Source organism: Brienomyrus brachyistius, chromosome 2 (genome assembly GCF_023856365.1).
Source record: "Brienomyrus brachyistius isolate T26 chromosome 2, BBRACH_0.4, whole genome shotgun sequence".
NCBI classification, from domain to species: domain Eukaryota; kingdom Metazoa; phylum Chordata; class Actinopteri; order Osteoglossiformes; family Mormyridae; genus Brienomyrus; species Brienomyrus brachyistius.
The window spans coordinates 7,653,036-7,672,477 of record NC_064534.1 but is presented as its reverse complement, the minus strand read 5'-3'; the positions used below and the strand labels follow the sequence as shown (position 1 = coordinate 7,672,477).

Here is a 19,442-nt window from a genome sequence, read left to right as displayed (position 1 = left end):
GCGTCTTCTAAAAGGCAATTTAATACCACACACCTTTGTCGTTTTAGATATATGCCTCGGAATATCCAAAAATCAAATGGCTTTGGGATATTTTTCCACCTGGGTAAAAGCTGAGTCCTATATTTGTCAAACCTCTCCGAGGTTCCTTGGTGAATTTTCATGTAACAGTAATATATAACTTTTGAATTGGTCTCAGATGGTCCGTATTACTCTCCAGTAGGACTAGTGGAAAGTCATTACAAGACAGACCGCAGGCATAACTGTTTAGAACAGAAGCAGGTCATCTATCCGGAGCACCATCTGAAAACAGTTCGAAAAGCAGGTGGGTTTCTAATAGAAAACTAAACAAGTCTTATGGTCAAATTTACCGTGAACGTAGGGTGTATTGGAGCTGCGACAAAGACTTGATTAGCGCGATAACGTAACTTATTTTTAAAGACAGCTGTTCCAAAAGAAACCACTTGTTATCGTAAATTGGTTTTGGCGACGCCTAACGGGGAAAAGCACGCGGTAAATGAGTGAATTAAACAGCAGCGATACACATTAGGTGAGGAGGGAGGAAATATTCGGTGATGACTGAGAAAAAAACAAAGAATGATCAGTCCGAGCAGGAAACCAAGGACTGACAATTCTAAAAAGCAACGGTTCGACTTAATACTACCCAAGTGAGCACAAACTCCAAAACGTCTCCCTAACATGACAGCCACGCATCCTCTACTACGCACCCTGACCTCATGCTACTATAAATAAATGTACAGCTCGACATCTGCACAACTGGGTTTAATTAAACTGAGTTTGCCAACTTTTAGGGGGTTTTAACGGGAATCGGTGTCTGCGGGACCAGCGGAGAAGGTGTGAATTGGCTGGGCTCCGTCGCGTCCCTTCGCTATGTACGTGGGCGATGAACCCGCGGGCTTGGTCAGTGGCTCCGGGAAGCGCATCTCCACGGACCCAATGCGACCGGACACGCCTTGGCGCTCTGGCACCAATCGGCAATGCAAGGCAACGCACGCTGTTACACCTAGCAAATAGACGTTAGGCTTGTCCAGGTTTTTTTTTTTTTTTAGTTCAACAACCATGTTATAACGTGCCTGCTCGCTGTGTCTTCATCCACACAAGTGCAGCCCAGTCCACAGGCAAGCCGGGGAAACAAAAGATGGGATCCACACCACGGCGCGCCAGCCTCCAGCTTTAGCTCCTCCCTGCGTGTAGCGAGTGACAGCTGGGATCGCTGCGCTCGCCGAAGGAAGCTTCACCTCCAGATAGGATGACTAGCAGCTTTTGTGGGCGAACTGCGCTCGGTTTCTGCAAAAGCTCTGGGACGCTCATTCCTCACTGCTTTTTAAATACCGATCGGTCCCGTTAGTTTTTTATTTTTATTTTTCATTATTATTTTTTTTCTTGGTAGGATTTAAACATCGTCGCTTGGATTTTCCAGTGGATTTTCGCATTCGAAGAACAAAGTGTGCGCGTTGATTTTAGAAAAAAATAAAATAAATAAATCTCGATTATTATTTTCTAAAAGTACCCCCTTCACGTTGCTGCCATACGTTGAAATACCGAAAGCGAACTATTGTGCGACAAAATCTTTAATGGATTACCACCAGGAGCAGCGGCAGTCCGGTCCCCCGCTCCGCTGACCATTCGTGAGCTGAAGGTAGAGTGTTTACACATTCTCTGTGCCTCTGAAGTAACTTGCATGCGTCTCTAAGACTCTTTGTTCAATGCAATGCCTCTGTGGTGGTGCAATTAATAACCCCGTAACAAGTGCAGTATTAGTAATAAGTAACTTCTGCGTGGGAACGGTGCCGACCGTGTTACTGCAAAACTTTAAGTGCTGTGGAGCAATGGTCAATATGTTTGAATGTGTGTGTGTGTGTGTATATATATATATATATATATATATATATATATATATATATATATATATATATATATATAGTTAGTGTGTTCATGTAAAGAAGACAGCAGTAAATGTATTTTATCGTGCACATTTGCCCATTTGCCTTGATTGGTTTACGGGCGGTTTTACGTTCTTAAATCACATTTCCATTGAGCTCTTAACCTGCATAAATTACGCTTGAGAGGCAGTTAAAAGGTGGCCAGATGCCCTCTCGGATGGAAAACACAAGAGGCGACCCGAACATAAACTACAGTCCTTCCAGAATCGCTTTTTAAATAGATAATTATTATAGTTTTCCCCCCTCTCTCCGAGGATCGGTAAGCAGGTTTGTCGGGAGGACAGTGAGACACCAAAGATACCATGCCGATGTCTTTTGGTACCGGGGCTCAAAGGCTGCCGTCAAGCAGAAGCCTGGCCGAGACTCAGAATCTCACTCTTTCTGTGCTATCCAGTGATATCATAACGTATCAACGTTGTATTCAAACTGCGCGTTTTAGTTTGGTGTTTAAAATAATCCGGACTCATTCCTATGTATCAAGAATAGCGATTTCGATTCATCTGATTGAGTCCAGTAGGTAATTTTCACAGGAGTTTGTGTAGCCGAATGCCGCTTGTGATGTTCACAGTAGAGAGTTGGGCTGGTACTTTGCTATTACGCGAACACGGTGCGCTTTGAAGTGCGATTTCATTCTTTTTTAATTGTTACTCCAAATTCCGCCGTGCATGTTTGAGATAACGCCCTCTTTCAACTGCCTTTCAACTCTAAAACCGGCTTCAGCGAATGAAGTTCCTTTTTAAATTTTTTATAGAACTGTTACTCCACATCCATCCGTGCATGCTGGCCATGACCCCTTTCATTTGAGCCAACTCAAAATGATTTTCTGACAATTAATATGTCGCCAGTGAGGCACGTGGTCACAGTGTAATTTGTTTTCAGAGCAGACAGTTTTATACCTATAAAAGTCCCTTGTTGACGTCGGAAAATACGGATTACACGGACATACACAGACATACACAAGTTTACTCTGGGCATTGATATAACACACTCTCGCTCTCTCTCTCTCTCTCTCTCTCTCACACACACACACACACACACACATATACACACACACACACAAGAGCATCCATGCGCTTTGGTCTTTGCTTACATAGACGCCGGTGATTAGAGATAGCGGCAAGGTGTATCACGCCCCTCGAACAGTGGGAGCGCATCAGGCCCATCAGTTGTCATCCAGGGCGGTGGGGGTTGGGGAGCCAAGGGCCGGCTTGCCGGGTGGTCGCCCCGCCAGTCACTCCACCGGGTCCTAGAGAACGGGGCGGGGGGACACAGCGCGCTAGGATGGGCGCGTCCGCCTCCGACACCTCATCTGGCAGCTGAGACACTCTGAGTGGATGCGGGTTAATCACCTATAATATAGGGCATTCGTCTTATTGCATGAAATGTACACTCATCATCATCATTAGTGTATGTGTGTGTGTGTGTGTGTGTGTGTGTGTGTGTGCTTTCCGTGCACGTAGGCTACAGTATAGAAACAATGCGTATTGTGTATTCATATGGAAAATATATGAAGTCACGTGAAGGGTTTTTGCAGGTGACAAAGCCCCACACACGCCAACTGCATTTTATCATTTGGGTTAAAACACCGGTATTATTTTGTTGGCCCTCTCTAACGTTCTTCGTTTACCAAAAGAAATATTAAAATATCAAGACTACCCAAGAATTTTAGGATGTAGCCTAAACAGCCGTATAGTAAAACAATATATATTTAGCTGCATTTATATTGCGTTAAATGTAATTTCCTAAAAACCCATAAATTAATCAAATGTATAGGCCTACTGAAAGGGTAGACTTATTAATTACAACAAAACATATATATAAACGCTTCAGTTTTATCAAATGTACCGTTATATTGTCTGTGCATTGGGGTAATTTCATTTTAGACAGTAATTACGACATATATTACAACAAAGGTAATAGGATGTAAATAAACCGTGGAAAATTATACCGTCGTTAGGGAAGTTCTGGTTCAGGTTCATTTTCAGGCAGTGTTGAGAAAAGACCAGCTTTAAAAACATCAGCTTTTAAAATGAACGAAATTCTGGCCCAATATACTGAAAATTCATTAGCAAAAGATTAATAGCAGATCGCCGCCAAACAGCGCCAGGGTTGACTGGGAGATTGAAGTGAACTTGGTTTTGCCACCGGGACGACTGACCGTGTCCGTAAGTATCGGCGGCGCGCTGAGCGCGGCCGATCTGCCTTCTGAGTAACAATGAATCTGCCTTTGTGTGTCTGTCACCCGCCGTGGTGGGGGGCGTGTGTCCGTGCGCTTCGGCCAAGGGGCGCTGCGTGTGAGTGATGAGTCCGGAGATGCGGCTCAAAGGAGCCGGCGCGGCTCATTGTCGATTTCAATGCATGGGTGGCAGCATATCTGATAGATTTGTAAACGAGAGCGGCGAACACTGGGTGCCATTGTTGGTGTTTCACTTGACAGGTGTCTCATTAATGACGGTCTGTCTAGTGAGTTTCAAACGCCTATTGCCACCGTTATATATAAAAAGTCCATATTTAAAAATATCCGCCCGCTTCTATTAGGAGCCGGAGTTGCTCTAAAGCTTACGTGGACCTGATATTTTCAGTTTAATCTAAATTGTGGGAAAAAAAGACTTATATTAAAAAATTTATCGGATGGTAATAGTGTATATCTGGAATTACGCAACATAAAATGTAGCTGAAGATTTATAAGAATTCTTAGCAAGACGGGAACCAATATGATGATGAGGAGTATTATTATTATTGTTGTTGTTGTTGTTTATTGTTTGTTCTGGGTAAATATTCCGATATTTGGGGAATATCTTGAGATTTAACCTTACACCCATGGTATGAAGCCTATTGTGCTGTATGCCTCTAGCCCGATTAGGCTGAATCGTGGCTGTCACCCCTGTCTCCCAAACAATGATCTTTAATTCTCATTTTGGTAGCTGGTCGCTCAGCTGTGGTCACATGGTTGGCTGAACAGTCATTAATGGGTCTGTCCTGTTGTTGGAAATCACTCCTTCCTACTTAATGCCGTGATTGATGATGATTTTCAAGAGGGTAAATGATGTTCATTACAAAGATACCTGGAAGCGCATAAAATCCATTATTTATGAAGCACCAAATCCTTCATTTTTCAGAAATGAGCTGAAATCCCGCTGCATGTTTTAAAGCAGAGATATACTGTGGCCCTAGCGGAGTGAAACGGGGGTTTACAATTCTACCCACTATTTAATTGTACAGATGCAAATCCTTTCTATTATTTTGATTTAATTTCTGGATTTTTAGGGTCATGTTGAATATGCACAAGGAAATGCTAATACGTTACATTTTGGAAATCAAAAAAAAAAAAAACGAAGATCTACTTTCTGGATGGTACCGCGAATCACTTAGATTGAAGCACGAAGATAATTAGAGAACTTAATAGACGTCTGGGGAGCGCTGTTAGCATGTAGCCGCGCATAATCACTGAAGCCTGTTACGTGTATAAGTAGATATTAAGGGGATAATAAACCTCACTGCCTGCTCTGTGGTTTATGTCATAAATATAAATGCAGCGTTGAGTCGAGATTACTTGCTGGATATTTGTTGCCTGCACGGTTGAATCCTCATTCCCCGACTGGTCACTCGTCTCCAGTGGTGTTGCATCAGTCGAAATGCTAGTCAGACTTTTCCTTTCTGTCTTATTCATCAACCCAGCAGATGTTGTTACATGATTTTAGAAAAGCTAATCTTCCTTCGGAGCAAAATGACGTCCTGGTGTTCACAGTGAAAGAGGAAAATTTTGCATCAGAGTTGTTATGCATTCAGTGTGGTTTTCAGAACACCGAGGCAGCGCTGAATAACTCAACAAATACGCTTTGGTACGAATAAACATATTTTTTTGTGTGTTGACACGATTTGCCTTTTTGGGAGACTGGCTGGTAAAGCTAAGCAAATTAAACTACATTAAGTTAAACTCCGGGATGTTACATGAAGTTGCAGAGATTTTGTTTTGAACGAACGCCTGTTTTAATTCGTTGTTAAATGAACAACCGTAAGACCTAACAGTCAGCTAGCCTGAGTTGTGATTCACAGTAGTATTTGAATGTTGCTTGCAATGTTGGTCTGGCTGCTTTGGACTGAGTGTTCAAAAATATGCGGTGTGGATTGTGCCTACGGCATTCTTATCTGACCTGGAAAAGCACCAAAGACAAGTGAGCAGAACGAGGCAGGAGCTGGGAAGGTTCTGAGATGTGGCTCCACCCACACCTCTGTCTCTATCTCCCAGGACGGGAGCGAATGCCATCGCGTGTCCTTGTCCCCTTCTGCTGCTGTGTTTGCGACTTGCGGGGACCTGGCCCCAGCCCCCTAGTGGGTCCCTCGCTGATCGTGCTATGGATGGGCATGGCCTCCCCCCTCCGAGACCCCTGACACCACTCAGAGGAGACCACCTTTGGGTTGAGTTCACTCACAGCGGAGCAGAATATATTTAGCACGCTAAATATTTAACTTCATCTCTCTGCACTGACTTTCATCTGATGTCATGTCTCCCTGTGCATTTGGTGTGCCTGAGGTGGGTTCTCCCTGCTTGCTCTCCTGCCTGCTCTTTCCTGAAATGTGCAGATTATCGACTGGAAACAACATTAACTCCGATGCCTCCCTGGTGGTCCACCTTCAGATTCATTGAAAGCTGCGATGGAAAGCAAGAGCTCTTACCACTGCCGTTAAAGTAAATATTTTACACTGGGTGTCAAGTTCACTGAGGCCAGAGTTAAATGCCCCCATGGTAAATGGCCCTGACCACTCTGCGATGTGGGAACATCCTGGCAGCTGTACAGCTCACAGAGCAGAGACGTGTCTCCTTAATTGACTTGCTTTACCTTTCTTTGGTTTTCATTACCAGTTCATTTGTAATTTCCATTGTATTCATATGTTCTTACCAGACTGATACTTTTCTCCAAAGCCACTTCCAGGTCATTGTAAATAATATGGGTGACAAACAGTCAAAGAACATAAACACACACATGTAATTAGTGAGGATAGGGCACCTTATGGAGCCACATAGACTGATTTGCCTCACGTGCTGTGAAGTTCCACCTTGCGTGGTTCCTAGTGGCTCTTAATGAGGGTTTGGGGTCTGAGGCATGAATGCCCCATCTTGCCATTGAGTTTTCTGCCCTCCTTCCGGAAGTCACTGTCGACCAGACTGATGAATTTACTCGACTGGAACCCGAAGTCCTGTGGTTCAACAGCCAGTAAAAACCAGGGTGCATCGATTTCCTGGTCCGACAGATCTGATGTCATTTCCGGGGACCGGGGAACCGCAGGGCAACGTTCTGCGATGATCGCGTCAAGGAGCACCGAGGAACCTCATTCCTCCCATCCCACTGTCACATGTCCCTTACTGGCCTCACAGTGAGACGGTTCCCTGTGAGTATCCTGAAAGACCCTCAAGAGTGACGGAATCTGAGACTGCGATGTAGAAGCTATTGCTTTTGGGCTCCTGAAGTAAATGAACGCTCCCTTCAGCCTCTCTGTGCTGGCATCTTAGTAGTTGCCCCATGTGGGCGTGTATGTTAAAGAGCTTCCTGGCTATAACCCTCTGGTCAGAAGGTCCTTCCCAGCTGAGATGAGAGGGCGGGATGTGCTTGGATGGAGTGTTTTTAATCTAATGACCAGACACCAGAGATGGCAGAAGGTCTGAATTCTGCATGGCGTCTTTTCCAGCGATCAAGACCTTTCAAAGGCCATTTCTGCGATAGTACATCTTCGTACTATTGACCCAGTTTAGGGACATTGAGTATGCAGACATTGAGTACATAGCCATGGAGTATGTAATCATGGAATATGTAGTCGATGAGTATGTAGCCACGGAGTGCAAAATCCTGTAGTACATAGCCCTGGTGTACGTAGCTATGAAGTACATATCCATAGAGTATGTAACCATAGAGTGTACAGCCATGGAGTATGTAGCCATTGAGTTACTAGGTAGCTGTTGAGTAAGTAGCCTGTGACGTAGTGGGGTTGGTGTGCAGGCGGATATGAGCTGCCTGTATTCACAGGTGCCCTGTGCAGTTTCCGCCTGTGGTATGTACTACTGAAAAGAGGATCTCCGCAAGCTGGGCTCTTGATGTTTTATCAGAGGCACAGCCCGCAATGTGCTGAGCAGACACCTGAGGAAAGCATTCGTCAGCAGCGGGGGGGGGGGGGGGGGTTGGGCGCGAGCTTCAGGAAGACGGAGGAGCCCACGGAGAGGACGTGCGGTTCCGGAGCTGGGGAAGTGCGCTTAACCTGAACCGCTTAAGTAAATATCCAGCCGAACAAGCGGTCAGCTGGACAGGCCGGCCCGGCGGTTCACAGAGACGGAGATCAATAGAACGGCGCGCGGACAAGTGGCGCACTATCCTCGCCGCCGACTTTTTTTCCCTCGTTCTGCTAAAGTGCGACGTGCAAAAGCAGCAGTTAACTAGGTCAGGCTCCCGTAATGTGTGCTTATCCACGGTACAATTTGAAAATCACAGGTTCTAAGCCGTTTGCCTCCCCGAAATCCAGCTGCAGTGGCTCGGCCCATTAAACAGGGTCCACCGGCCCACTTTTCCACGGAGTTATTAGTGGAGACACTCGGGGGAGAAGCACGGTCTGACACCTGTGAAGTATATGACGGTGTAATTACAGTCTTCACTGTGACAACAAGCTCTACGGGGTGAAAACAACATGGGGGATGGAGTGGTATGTAAAACCTCAGGAGTTAATGGTGGTTAAAATTACACCCATGTCTAAATGAAGTTTTGATGAATTAGTCTGACCAAGCCGCTGGGATGCCAGTCTGCTGGTTTTCTTCCCGTTTCCTTTCTGTTGAGTGGGAAAAAAAATGGTGATAAAGTCATAATTTCCAGCGTTGCATTTATGTACAGTTGGCCTGGTGTGACAGCATGAAACGATTTGCTGTGTTAATGTTTAGTGTAAAGCATCAATTAGGCGAGCATTGATTTGACAGAGAATAAAGTCATAAAAGGGCCCCCTCCCAGACACGGCTGAAATCTCATCCCTGTGCGCCTGTCTTCCTGCTCAGGGTGCTGAGCTGACGATCTGGCTGCCGTACAGTTTCGGGGAGAGGGAGAATTACACAGGCTTTACTTCAGTGACAATGAATACGGGCCACCCAGGCCTGCGAATGAGATGCAGGAAGACACGAGCTGGGAAAAACGTATGGCTGGAAGAGGTAAAGCTGGGAGATTTAAGGTTGGGAAGACATTGGGATGAAAGAGGTAAGGTTAGGAAATACAGAGCTGGAAGACGGGGTTGGGGAAGTCACAGAGCTGGGAAATGTACATTTGGAAATCACTGGGGCGAACAGGAGAATGGCTGAATGTGCCCCTGTAGACCTGAAGCCTGGACGGCTGTTTAACAGAATTCACAGGATCCGCAGACATTCGTCTGTCCGCTGCTGTATTTATACCTTCTGAAATCTCGTCTCGCTGCCAAAAGGCGTGGCTGCAAAATTGCTAATTCAGCATTGCACGTTTCGCAACTGACAAACAAATGTATTTTTGTACCGCCGTTTTGAATGCGCCCTCCGAATTGGGCCATGAATTAACGCTTACGGGATGCTGTATGGCCCCCGGCCGCAGTTTCGGCAGCTCATTGGTGGCGGGTGGCACCGCATAGCCCACGCGTGGTGCTGGTGGGATCTGGCTTCCCCCCCCGCCTCCCTCAACTCCACGGACACCACCCCTCCTTTTGAATCTATTAATCATATATTTGCCATAGTTTTGGGGGCCGAGGCCGTTCCGGGAGGCCGGGGAAAGGGCCGGGGGGAGGGGCTTATCTCCGAGCAGCCAGACTGTTTAGTGGTCCGCTTGTGGGGGGATAAACGGCACAGGGAGAGGGGAAGCGGAAAATGAGGATCAGCCTGTAAGTCGCTGGGGAGTTTTTGGTGGAATCATCACACAGTACTGGGTCACATGAAGTACTCATTCCCAAAGAATGAATGGAAACTGGCAAAGCCACCGTCGGCCGCTCGAGCACGATGGGCAAATCAGCTTTTCTTTGGAAACTGCTAAATATTGTGCTATCTGTCCATCTGCGATAGGAGAAAGGCCTCAGGGCCGCCTCACCTCAGGGCGGCCTCACCTCAGGGCTGCCTCACCTCAAGGCTGCCTCACCTTTGGGCCGCCTCACCTCAAGGCTGCCTCACCTCAGGGCCGCCTCACCTCAGGGCTGCCTCACCTCAAGGCTGCCTCACCTCTGGGCCGCCTCACCTCTAGGCCGCCTCACCTCAGGGCCGCCTCACCTCTAGGCCGCCTCACCTCAGGGCCGCCTCACCTCAAGGCTGCCTCACCTCAAGGCTGCCTCACCTCTGGGCCGCCTCACCTCAAGGCTGCCTCACCTCTGGGCCGCCTCACCTCAAGGCTGCCTCACCTCAAGGCTGCCTCACCTCTGGGCCGCCTCACCTCCGGGCTGCCTCACCTCAGGGACGCCTCACTTCAGGGCTGCCTCATCTCAGGGCCGCCTCACCTCCAGGCTGCCTCACCTCTAGGCTGCCTCACCTCAGGGCCGCCTCACCTCCGGGCCGCCTCACCTCCGGGCCGCCTCACCTCTAGGCTGCCTCACCTCAGGCCCGCCTCACCTCAGGGCCGCCTCACCTCAGGGCCGCCTCACCTCTGGGCCGCCTCACCTCCGGGCCGCCTCACCTCAGGGCCGCCTCACCTCCGGGCCGCTGAATCCAGGCTCTTAGTGCGCTTTATGCATGCCCATCATTTCCAGAACCTAGGTGTGTTTATGTATGACCAGCCCCCTGGAAAATGCTGTGTTTTTGGCTCTTGGTTATTGTCTCATCATAATTTATAATTAAAGATATGGTGGTATTGCAGCCTGCAACATCCAGCCTTCCTCCAATGTGTGCCTGCAATCCCAGTCAGCCTTATTACAGTCAACAGATCACACTTTTGGTGAGGTGGACAATGGACAGTTCCCTGATCACAGCCTTTTCTTCCATTTTTCGTGTGTAGAATAAAGAGAACCGGCCATTGTGAGGTCCTCTGGGCCAACATCCAGATTCTGACAAAACTTTGGCCAAACTTGGCGATCTTTTCCTGCTGATAGGCTTAGCACGGCTCACACAGCTGACCGGAGTCTTGGGATTTTCCCGAAACAGTGTTTTTTTTACTCCTTGGGAGGCAGTAAGGTCCCCCCAACCCCAGTCCCGGTGACATCATATTCCCACCCTTCCCAGGTGCGTGGGAAATGGGGTCGCACTGGCCATCCTGACACTACTGTCCACTAGCGATTCTTCCAGGCAGACATATTGTGATTAGTGGGAGGCAGGGTCTGAGGCCTAGCCAATCATGGTGGGGTAGGGGAGGGGCAAGTTTATCTCCAAGGTGTTCGTTTCTGTAAGATGGGCCCCCTACCTGGTGGCGTTGCCCAGAGGGACAGATGATGTCATCCTTGTTTGTCTTTTTTTATTCTCTATTTTCTCGCTAGATGTTTCAAGCAGGGGTATAAACCAGGAACCAGGAACCAGGAAAGACGTGTACCCCCCCAATATTTAATTTGGCTCCTTAGATTACCCCCCCCCCCCACTTTTCATTTATATTATTAAGTCGTGTCCCTACCAATAACAAACTTTCCCTACATCACTGGTTTCATGGTCCCTGAAAACACACAGTTCCAGTGGAAAATGGCTCCGTTTGTTACCATCTTGGGATTAATATCAGCGCAGCCCCCGGCGTTCACACTGCCACAGTTACTGGGTCACGGTCGCGGCTCTTTTTAAAACAGCACATCTGGAGGGATCTGTCCGCCGCCGCCAGATATCGCCGGCAACGGGGGCCACGACACTGCCGCTTTGTGTACGTTTATTGTAGCAATAATGAGCCAAATTGGTGCCATGTGGCCTCGCTCATTGCCCCCCCACACCCCACCACAAGGGCCCCACTGTTCTCACTCCTGCTGGCCTATTAGCTTTGAGGAGGGGTGCGGGGAGGGGGGTGCATGCAGCACAAATCTCAGCTGATACAGGATATTGCCTATCAGGAGTACTACGCTTCCAGACGGGTGGGGGTCTACCTGCGTTTCAGACAAGCAGACATTGTCCCTTGTATCTCGGCCTGGACCAAGGGGACGAAGAGGGCTTATGAAGTAGGTCAAGGTTCTACTTTCAGAGGGACAGCTCCCGCTAAGGTGCCCAGCGTTTCCTGTCACGGGGGCGACAGGTATAACCTTAGATCCAGGCTGAAGATGCGTAGGAACAGCAAACCGTTCCTCGCAGCCTCATGCATCGTAGACTGACTGGCTGGCATGACCGTAAGCTTCTCGCCAACCCATGTGTTTATGTTCACAAACAGCTGCTCGGGATGGCTGACCGGGAAATCAGGTCAGGCCGGTTTCCCGTATCCAATGCCTGCGTCACCATCACTTGTACAGCAGCAGCCGCTCCGAAGATCCTCTGGGTTTCACTGGCCACAGAGACATTGTCAGAAATGCCGGCAAAGTACCGATGTGCCTTTGCAGCACAGTTGCTGATTGAAGGTTAGTAATTCAAATAAACATTTAGCCTTTTTAACGAGGCCTGCCTTTGGACGGCTGGCTGCTGTTTATGATACGTGGTCTCTCTTTAGTCTGGCTAAATTTCCGTTACAGATGAAACACCACGTAGCAGCACAGAGACTCGGCTGAACTGTAACCTCCCAATCACTTGTATAATCCGCGGAGTATCGTTTAGATTCGCGTGTGATTCATGAAAAACGATCTTGAATGAACAGATTAAAATGGAGCCCACCATACATTTTCCTGTAATTAATCTATCACAGACCACGGTTTGGCCGGCCCGTATTTAATACTCCTTGGATGATCTATTTTATCGCATTACTTGCAGAATTTAATTTGCGATGCATGAAATACAGCCGTTGCTCATACTTCACATTCTGATAAAATGTGTTTTTTTTGTTTTTTTTGCACTTTGCTGTTGCTAACCCTTGACTGTAGCTCTCTAGCATAGAGGATATGAGGCGATTCCCGGTCTCCCCCTTTGTGGAAACAGACATGAGGTTTCCCATATGACATCCGCTGGGGTGTTCTTCTGATGAGGAAAACCGTCTGTCAACACCGAGTTAGTCAGCCATCTTAAGTTACCAACCCGCTGGCAGCTTGGGAGCTGGTTAGTTATGAGAGCTCACGACGGGTAACCAGATAGCGATAAGGAGAAACCCTACCCACGCTCACTGTTATTGCTTAGAGCCTGACCTACATAGGACTTCGGAACGTCTGCGTACCTGCCCGTGATCTCCCATACAATTCCTGGGACTGCCCTGTTCCCTCACCCTTACCGTCGGGGAGACGCTGACATTATCTAGAATAAACAGGATTCTGTTTGGCACGACCGATAACATGGTGGTTCCCAGGTCGTGGTGGCGCCGGAGGGTGATCGGCGGCCTCTACAATCCACCTGGTTAATGACTCCTTCTCCTTAAAGATGGAGACTCGGAAAGACGCCAAGTGAAAGATTAGGTTCTTGCCCGCAGTGGCTCTTAGTTACTCTGCACTGCATGAGGGAGATTAAGTTCTCCATCTCCTGAAAAGCGTGCCACATTCGTGGTGGCTCGGGGCCAGCTGTGACGACTCCAAGATGAATACGCTGATCGCCGTCGGGTTGGACATCAGCTGCAGTCTTGGGAGCAGTTAGGAGACTTTGTCAGGCATAAAAGAGCCCTTGAACCAAAACGAGCAGCGGTGTAGGATTCCACCTGAACGGGATCGTTTACCTCTTTCACCATAAACGCCGTCATGGTGCTTTAGGAGAACGTTCTTGCGCTCAAGCTCTGACAGATTTCACTGCCCTGGTTTCTGTCGGGCCCCCCTGCCTGACTCATCCCGGGAGACTCCAGCGATTAGTGGGGAGAAAGTCAACCTGGGGTCAATTACTGGGACCCCCTTGGTCTTTGTTGTCTGTCTTTGCCCCCTTTCTAATAAAACTGCTGTCTCACTGCTGCTTCCTGTGCTGCCCCAGAAGCTAGTGAAGTAGTAATTACCATGTCTTCCTGCCTCTGTGGCAGACCAAGGTGTCAGACTATTGTGCTGATATCATTTTTACTAAATTCTGTATATTTGTTTGTCTGTTTGGTCTTTCGTTTGTTCACTTGTTCGTTTGGCCATTCTTCTTGGACATCCTTTTGTTTCATTTTCCTATCACTTGTCTTGCGCGAAGGGTTGTGGCAAGAGTAGCACACCGAGCGAGTTAGCCCGGACGTCTTTTCTCCATGGTCACTTGCTAAAGCTCGATTCCTGGGATCCCAAGATGTTCTAAAGGTTGAAGGGTGTAGAGTAATTTCCAACATGCAGATGTTGAGGGGATGCACGCACACCCGCTCAGCATGCTGCCGTTCGCCTGACATCCGAAGCACAGCCACCTGCGGAAGGGACAGGAAGTCCTCGGGTAGCTGGTCTGCAATGGAAGGAAGCCAGTGATTAAGAAACTATCAATTCTGGATGACGATGTGTGGGCACTTTCTGAGCCGTTTATAGGTGGCTGTGTCGGCTATTTATTGCATTGCTGCGGAGGCATTGTGTTTCACCACTGTAGGACGCGGTATAATACACACCAACATGGAAAAGGAATATTTCCTCTAGCCTGTGTTTGAAACCCCACCACTGTGTCCTTCTCGCTCTTACTGAAGTAGTGTGACACTCGTCAAGAACAGAAGTCAGGACAGGTCAGGGTCCCATGAAGTCACTGTCTTCTGGAGCAGTTAGTGTTCATATAACCTCTGACACTGTGCCCATAATCAAATGGTCACTACTGGGCCCTTGCATCAGAACCTGAACCCCAATTGCTTTGGGGTCTGGATGACCCCACTATCTCACTTGTATGTCGCTTTGGATGAAAGCATCTGCTCAACATGTAAATGCAATTTCAGGGTCGTTGTGTGGCTTGGGGTGTTAGGACACAGTGCCTGTGGTCAGAAGGTTGCCGGTTCAAATCTAAGAGTTGGCAGAGTGATGTCATGGTTGGGCCCCGGAGAAAGGCCCTTAACCCCCAATTGCTCCCGGGATTGTATGACCTTGCCTGACCCTCTGGAAAATGTGCGTCGCTTTGGACAAAAGTGTCTGCTAGATAAATAAAATTTTTAAATGAAAAGACTGGCAAATCTTTAGAGGAAAAATGGTTATCTTCACACACCTCACTTAATATCCGGTGAGGTGAGTCTGCCTGGACCGAAGCTCCTGCCACACAAAGTAGTAACGTCATGACACATTTCAGCCTGGTGAAGAGAAGCTCCGCCCTTCTGTTCAAATCTCTCTCCCCCCGAGGTGCAGATTCCTCTCGTGGCGTGCTGACAAACGCGAGCATCACCCTTAATCCTAGCAGTGGCTGACGTTAAGATCTGGTACAGCGCCTTATCTCGGAGAACGTGGTGTTCGGGGGGCCTGCTGGAACTGCCTCGGTGATGTCAGATGTTCAATGGCACCCTTCTCCGGTGACCCGGGTATCGGCCGGATCGAATACCGCCAGCTGGAGGTTGCATTTCCCATCAGTTAAGTGACTGATTGGAAGCCAGCTGGTCAGACGTGTGGGAGTCAGATGTCAGATAGGGAAGGGAGCGGCTTTGATGCCACCCACGTGCGTTAGAAGTGTTTGATTATTGCGAGGCGAATAAATCTCATCAGTCGGGTTGTGTGTTTGACAGCCAGATGCAATTCGGGTTCTGCGGGCGCTGGGACGAATAATGATTACTGCTCACTCTTTTCACAGTCACTCTCAGTGGAGTGTAATTTCAGATTTAGCCGCTATTCAAGAAGCCATTGTCAACAGATCCAGTTCATTAGTCCCAGCGAAACCAGTTACAACAAACAATGTGTCCTGTGCCTTCTAGATTAGGTACATTATTTGGTGGTGCTTGAATCTGAGGGAGTGTACATGCACACACACACACGTGAAAAAAGGCCTTTGTCGTTAGCGTGTGAGTTCATTCATGTTTTGCAATGGGACCATGCTGGGGGATTCCAGTGCGACCTGCTTCCCGTGTTGAGTTTCATCTAGAAGGAGCATGACGCAGATGCCCACTGCCCCGGGCTCTCTTACAGCAGAGCTCCAAACGGCAAACACTCGGCGCTGTGTCTTCGGCCCGGGAGAGAGGTCCGACGGTACCGACGGGGCTCCCTGGCCCGAGAGTCCGGCACACAGACCCCCATTATACCCTCCCGATGCGGGCCGCCTCGAGCCCAGACAGCGAGGCCTACAGAGGAGGCCTGTCAGGGTTATAAATTATTCTGTAGTTTTCATATGGTAATCGCTTCCCTACTTGTTTTTCAAACTGAGTTGTTTTAATGAAAGTGGTCATTCATTGTGTGCTCCTGTATGGAATGTGACAGCTCTTCCTATTTAGGGAGCTTAATTGACCCTCTGCAGAAGGGGACTAAAGGGGGAGGGGCGAGTGCCCAGGAGGACGAAGAACGGTCCTTGTTATGTGGCCCAGCATGCTCCGCTTACATCGCCGCGCTTTTTCGGGAAAGGAGAATCCCGCTGTTTTAAAACGGCAGTAAAATAAACAATGTAGGGGTGCTTGGGGCGTTTGACTTTAAGGCAGGCAAGGTGGAAAGATGCTTATTAACACTTCGTAGAGGTAACCTGAACGTTTGTGACGTACAGATGCGTTCAGGTGTCACTCTTAGGTGTGTGAGGAGGGAGCGTCATCCTGTGGGCTTGAACCTCCGCCCCCACGCAATCTATACACCCCAGCGTCGCCTTTAAGGACCAGAGCCCATGTCTTACTGGAGTCCACAGCAGAAGGTGGGCAGCCACGCTACATGGGAATAACGATTTGCCCTCCAGGACGGATCTGATTACGCTCCGTGCGTCAGGTGTGTGGACCCACCCACACCACCACACCACCACACCACGTGGTTCAAAATTTGGTGACGTCCCATTGTTTCCACATGAATATTTCCACGGCAACTACCCAGTTTGCACAGGGCCAGCCCATGACCTGGCTGGGTCAGGGGTATTATTGCTGGGCTGAGCCTGAGAATGTGGGTATCTGAGCTGTTCAGGGTAACTTGTTGCTTATGAGGCACCATGAACTGCGTGTGGTTCTAAGAGGGCCATTAACAGCACCTGAAGCTCTTGGAGGTAACCAAATAATCCTTGGAGGAGGAGCTGAAGCCCCCTAAAGACTCTTATAGAGCCGGGTGACCTTTCTGTGTAAAGGGGAAGTGGGCGGGGGGCACATTTTGGGCACCGGCCGCCTCGCCCACGCCGCATCGGTTCCTGTCACCTCTTGGTGTGCGAAGGTGTCCCCGTGCATCGATTCCCCGCACATCTGACAGCTCCCCTCCCTTTCGATGACTCTGCCGACATCCTTCCAGGCTCACTCGCGTTACACAGGGAGACAGGCTATTTGCTTAAGAAGCTTGTCATATAACTTACAATCCCTCCCCTTATCCTTCGCTTTTCCTTCCCCTAACACTGTAAATTCAGTTTGGTTTTTATATAGCGCCTTTCTGCTGGCACAGTGGCCCAAGGCGAGCTCTGTGTTGATCTTCATGCTGGTTTGGGCTTTCATGTTCATGCAGGAATGCTACAGTGGCCTCCGTACCACCATTTACTCCCCTCACCAGTAGTTGCCCCGGCAGACTGTAACGACGCATGATAAACGGAGAGCGGCGGATTGTGTGACACGTCGGATCTGGCCAAGAATCTGGGCCCTAATGGACCGGCGGGGACACGGTGCCCCGAAGCGTCTCAAAGGCAGACGGGGCATCAACAAACACGCTGAAACGGCACATTTAGCACCGCGGGAATGACATCAGGTGCAGATGGACCATGAAGGCATCACACGGGCCGCCGAAGTTCCCCGTGACAGCAGAGCGCGTTCACGCTCGCTGGGCTGCGTCCGGTGCCGGCCTTTTCACTGAGGACACGTCTCTCCCTCACACTCCAGTGCCCCGCAAAGCTTCTCTTTGGCTCCACTCAAAGGGCCGACTTAGCAACCGCGGAACAAGCGGGCTCCGCTCTCGCAGCCGGCTCCCCTCCTCATTCCTGGCAACGCAGAACCCAAAGGGGGGGGGGGGGGGGCGCAGGAGAGAGGAGAACAGAACACACCCGCTGTGTGTTTGTATCCGTGCTGCTCGTCAGTGCTCGACGTTCAGATGGACAGAACAGCAATATTTGGAACCGCTGATGAATTTATATAGAAGTGGAACAAAGCTAGCATGGCATGTCCTCTCCTGTAGAGGTGCATTATGGGTAAGGGAGACCAGGACAGCCCCTGAAATCTATGCCTGCGGACGAGAGGATGTGGGGGCCTAGTCCTGGGAAGCCCCCCCCCCAGCCCAGACCATCAGCTTCAGCCTGATTAATTACAGTCCCATCCTGTCTCAGCTGTGGGGGCCTACAGAGGCATCAGCACTGCCCCCACCTCCCATTTCACTAAATTGAAAACCTGGAGGATGAGTCACAGTCCCAAACATGGGTGGGGGCCCACTGAGGTCTGCCAGGTGGGAATCGATCCCCTCTGCCACCAGCCACCCCCCTCCCCCTCAGGGAATTCCAGGGTGGGGGTGGTCCTCATTGACAGTTATGGGTCTCAGGGTTTGTGTCACTGTTTAATATTCGGGGGGGGGGGGGGGGGCGAGTAACCGGCTCCCGTTAACATATAAACAGGGGTTTAACATTGTTAAGTCACTGTAGCTTTAAGGAGCCGGCAAGCTAATGAAGAGTAATAATAACAGAGTGGCTGGGGGGGCGAGGGGGGCGTGTGGGGGGGGGGGTAATGGGCTGGTCAGCAGCGGAGTCCCAGGTGCAGCCAGCTGCCTGCACACCTCTATTTCAGCTGCTAAAGCGCCTGTGTGAGGCAGTGGAGCAGAACAGGCGAAGTGACAGGAGTATTAATCATGCAGTCGTTTTGGATGCGCTGACTGCGCGCAAGAAGGCAGGCGGGGCTGCGGGCGGAGCTGCGGGCGGGGCTGCGGGCGGAGCTGCGGGCGGGGCGCCACCGATCGGCCCTCAAGCTCAGGACGCGTTGCCGGCGCCAGATCGGTCCGTTTGGGTCTGCGGTAACAGCGGGTGAAACACCAGCATGCTTGGTGAAATGTTACCGTTTCTTTAAAAGCTTTAATATTCGGTGTCCCCTGCAGCTGATGACAGCTGCTTCAGGAGACCGACGCCTCCATGCGGGTTTTGACACGCTGATGTCCGTTCTCGGAGCTGGACCGCGTTGCGGCAGGCTGGCTGACCCTTTGGATCGGGACACGTGCCTGTAACTAAACCTCGCTGTAAGGTGATCTGAGGTGGGCGGCCCGCTGGCTGCAGCTGGGGCCGCTCAGGTGCCCGCCGTGGTTTGCTCCATGTCGTTCCTTAGGCTGGACGGCGTTGATGGATGGAAGCACACGCCCGGGCAGAGCGGCCCTGCTGTTTAACCCACCAACGAGACGCCCTGTTAGAAATTACAGCGTACCGCCATGTACCAGGTGATTGAGAACCTCATTCAGTCATGTGACATCGCCCTCTCTCATCGCCAC

At 49.6% G+C, this 19,442-nt stretch overlaps 1 protein-coding gene across 2 annotated transcripts in view; it reads left to right on the top strand.

The window, feature by feature from the left end:
• The first annotated feature begins 1,109 nt into the window (after window positions 1-1,109).
• The window catches only part of sema6a (sema domain, transmembrane domain (TM), and cytoplasmic domain, (semaphorin) 6A), a 75,231-nt gene continuing 56,898 nt past the window's right edge, over window positions 1,110-19,442 (top strand). For both annotated transcript variants that reach the window (XM_048995227.1, XM_048995220.1), the window contains exon 1: window positions 1,110-1,657. The gene's annotated coding sequence lies outside the window, so the exon portion shown is untranslated. The remainder of the gene's footprint in view (window positions 1,658-19,442) is intronic.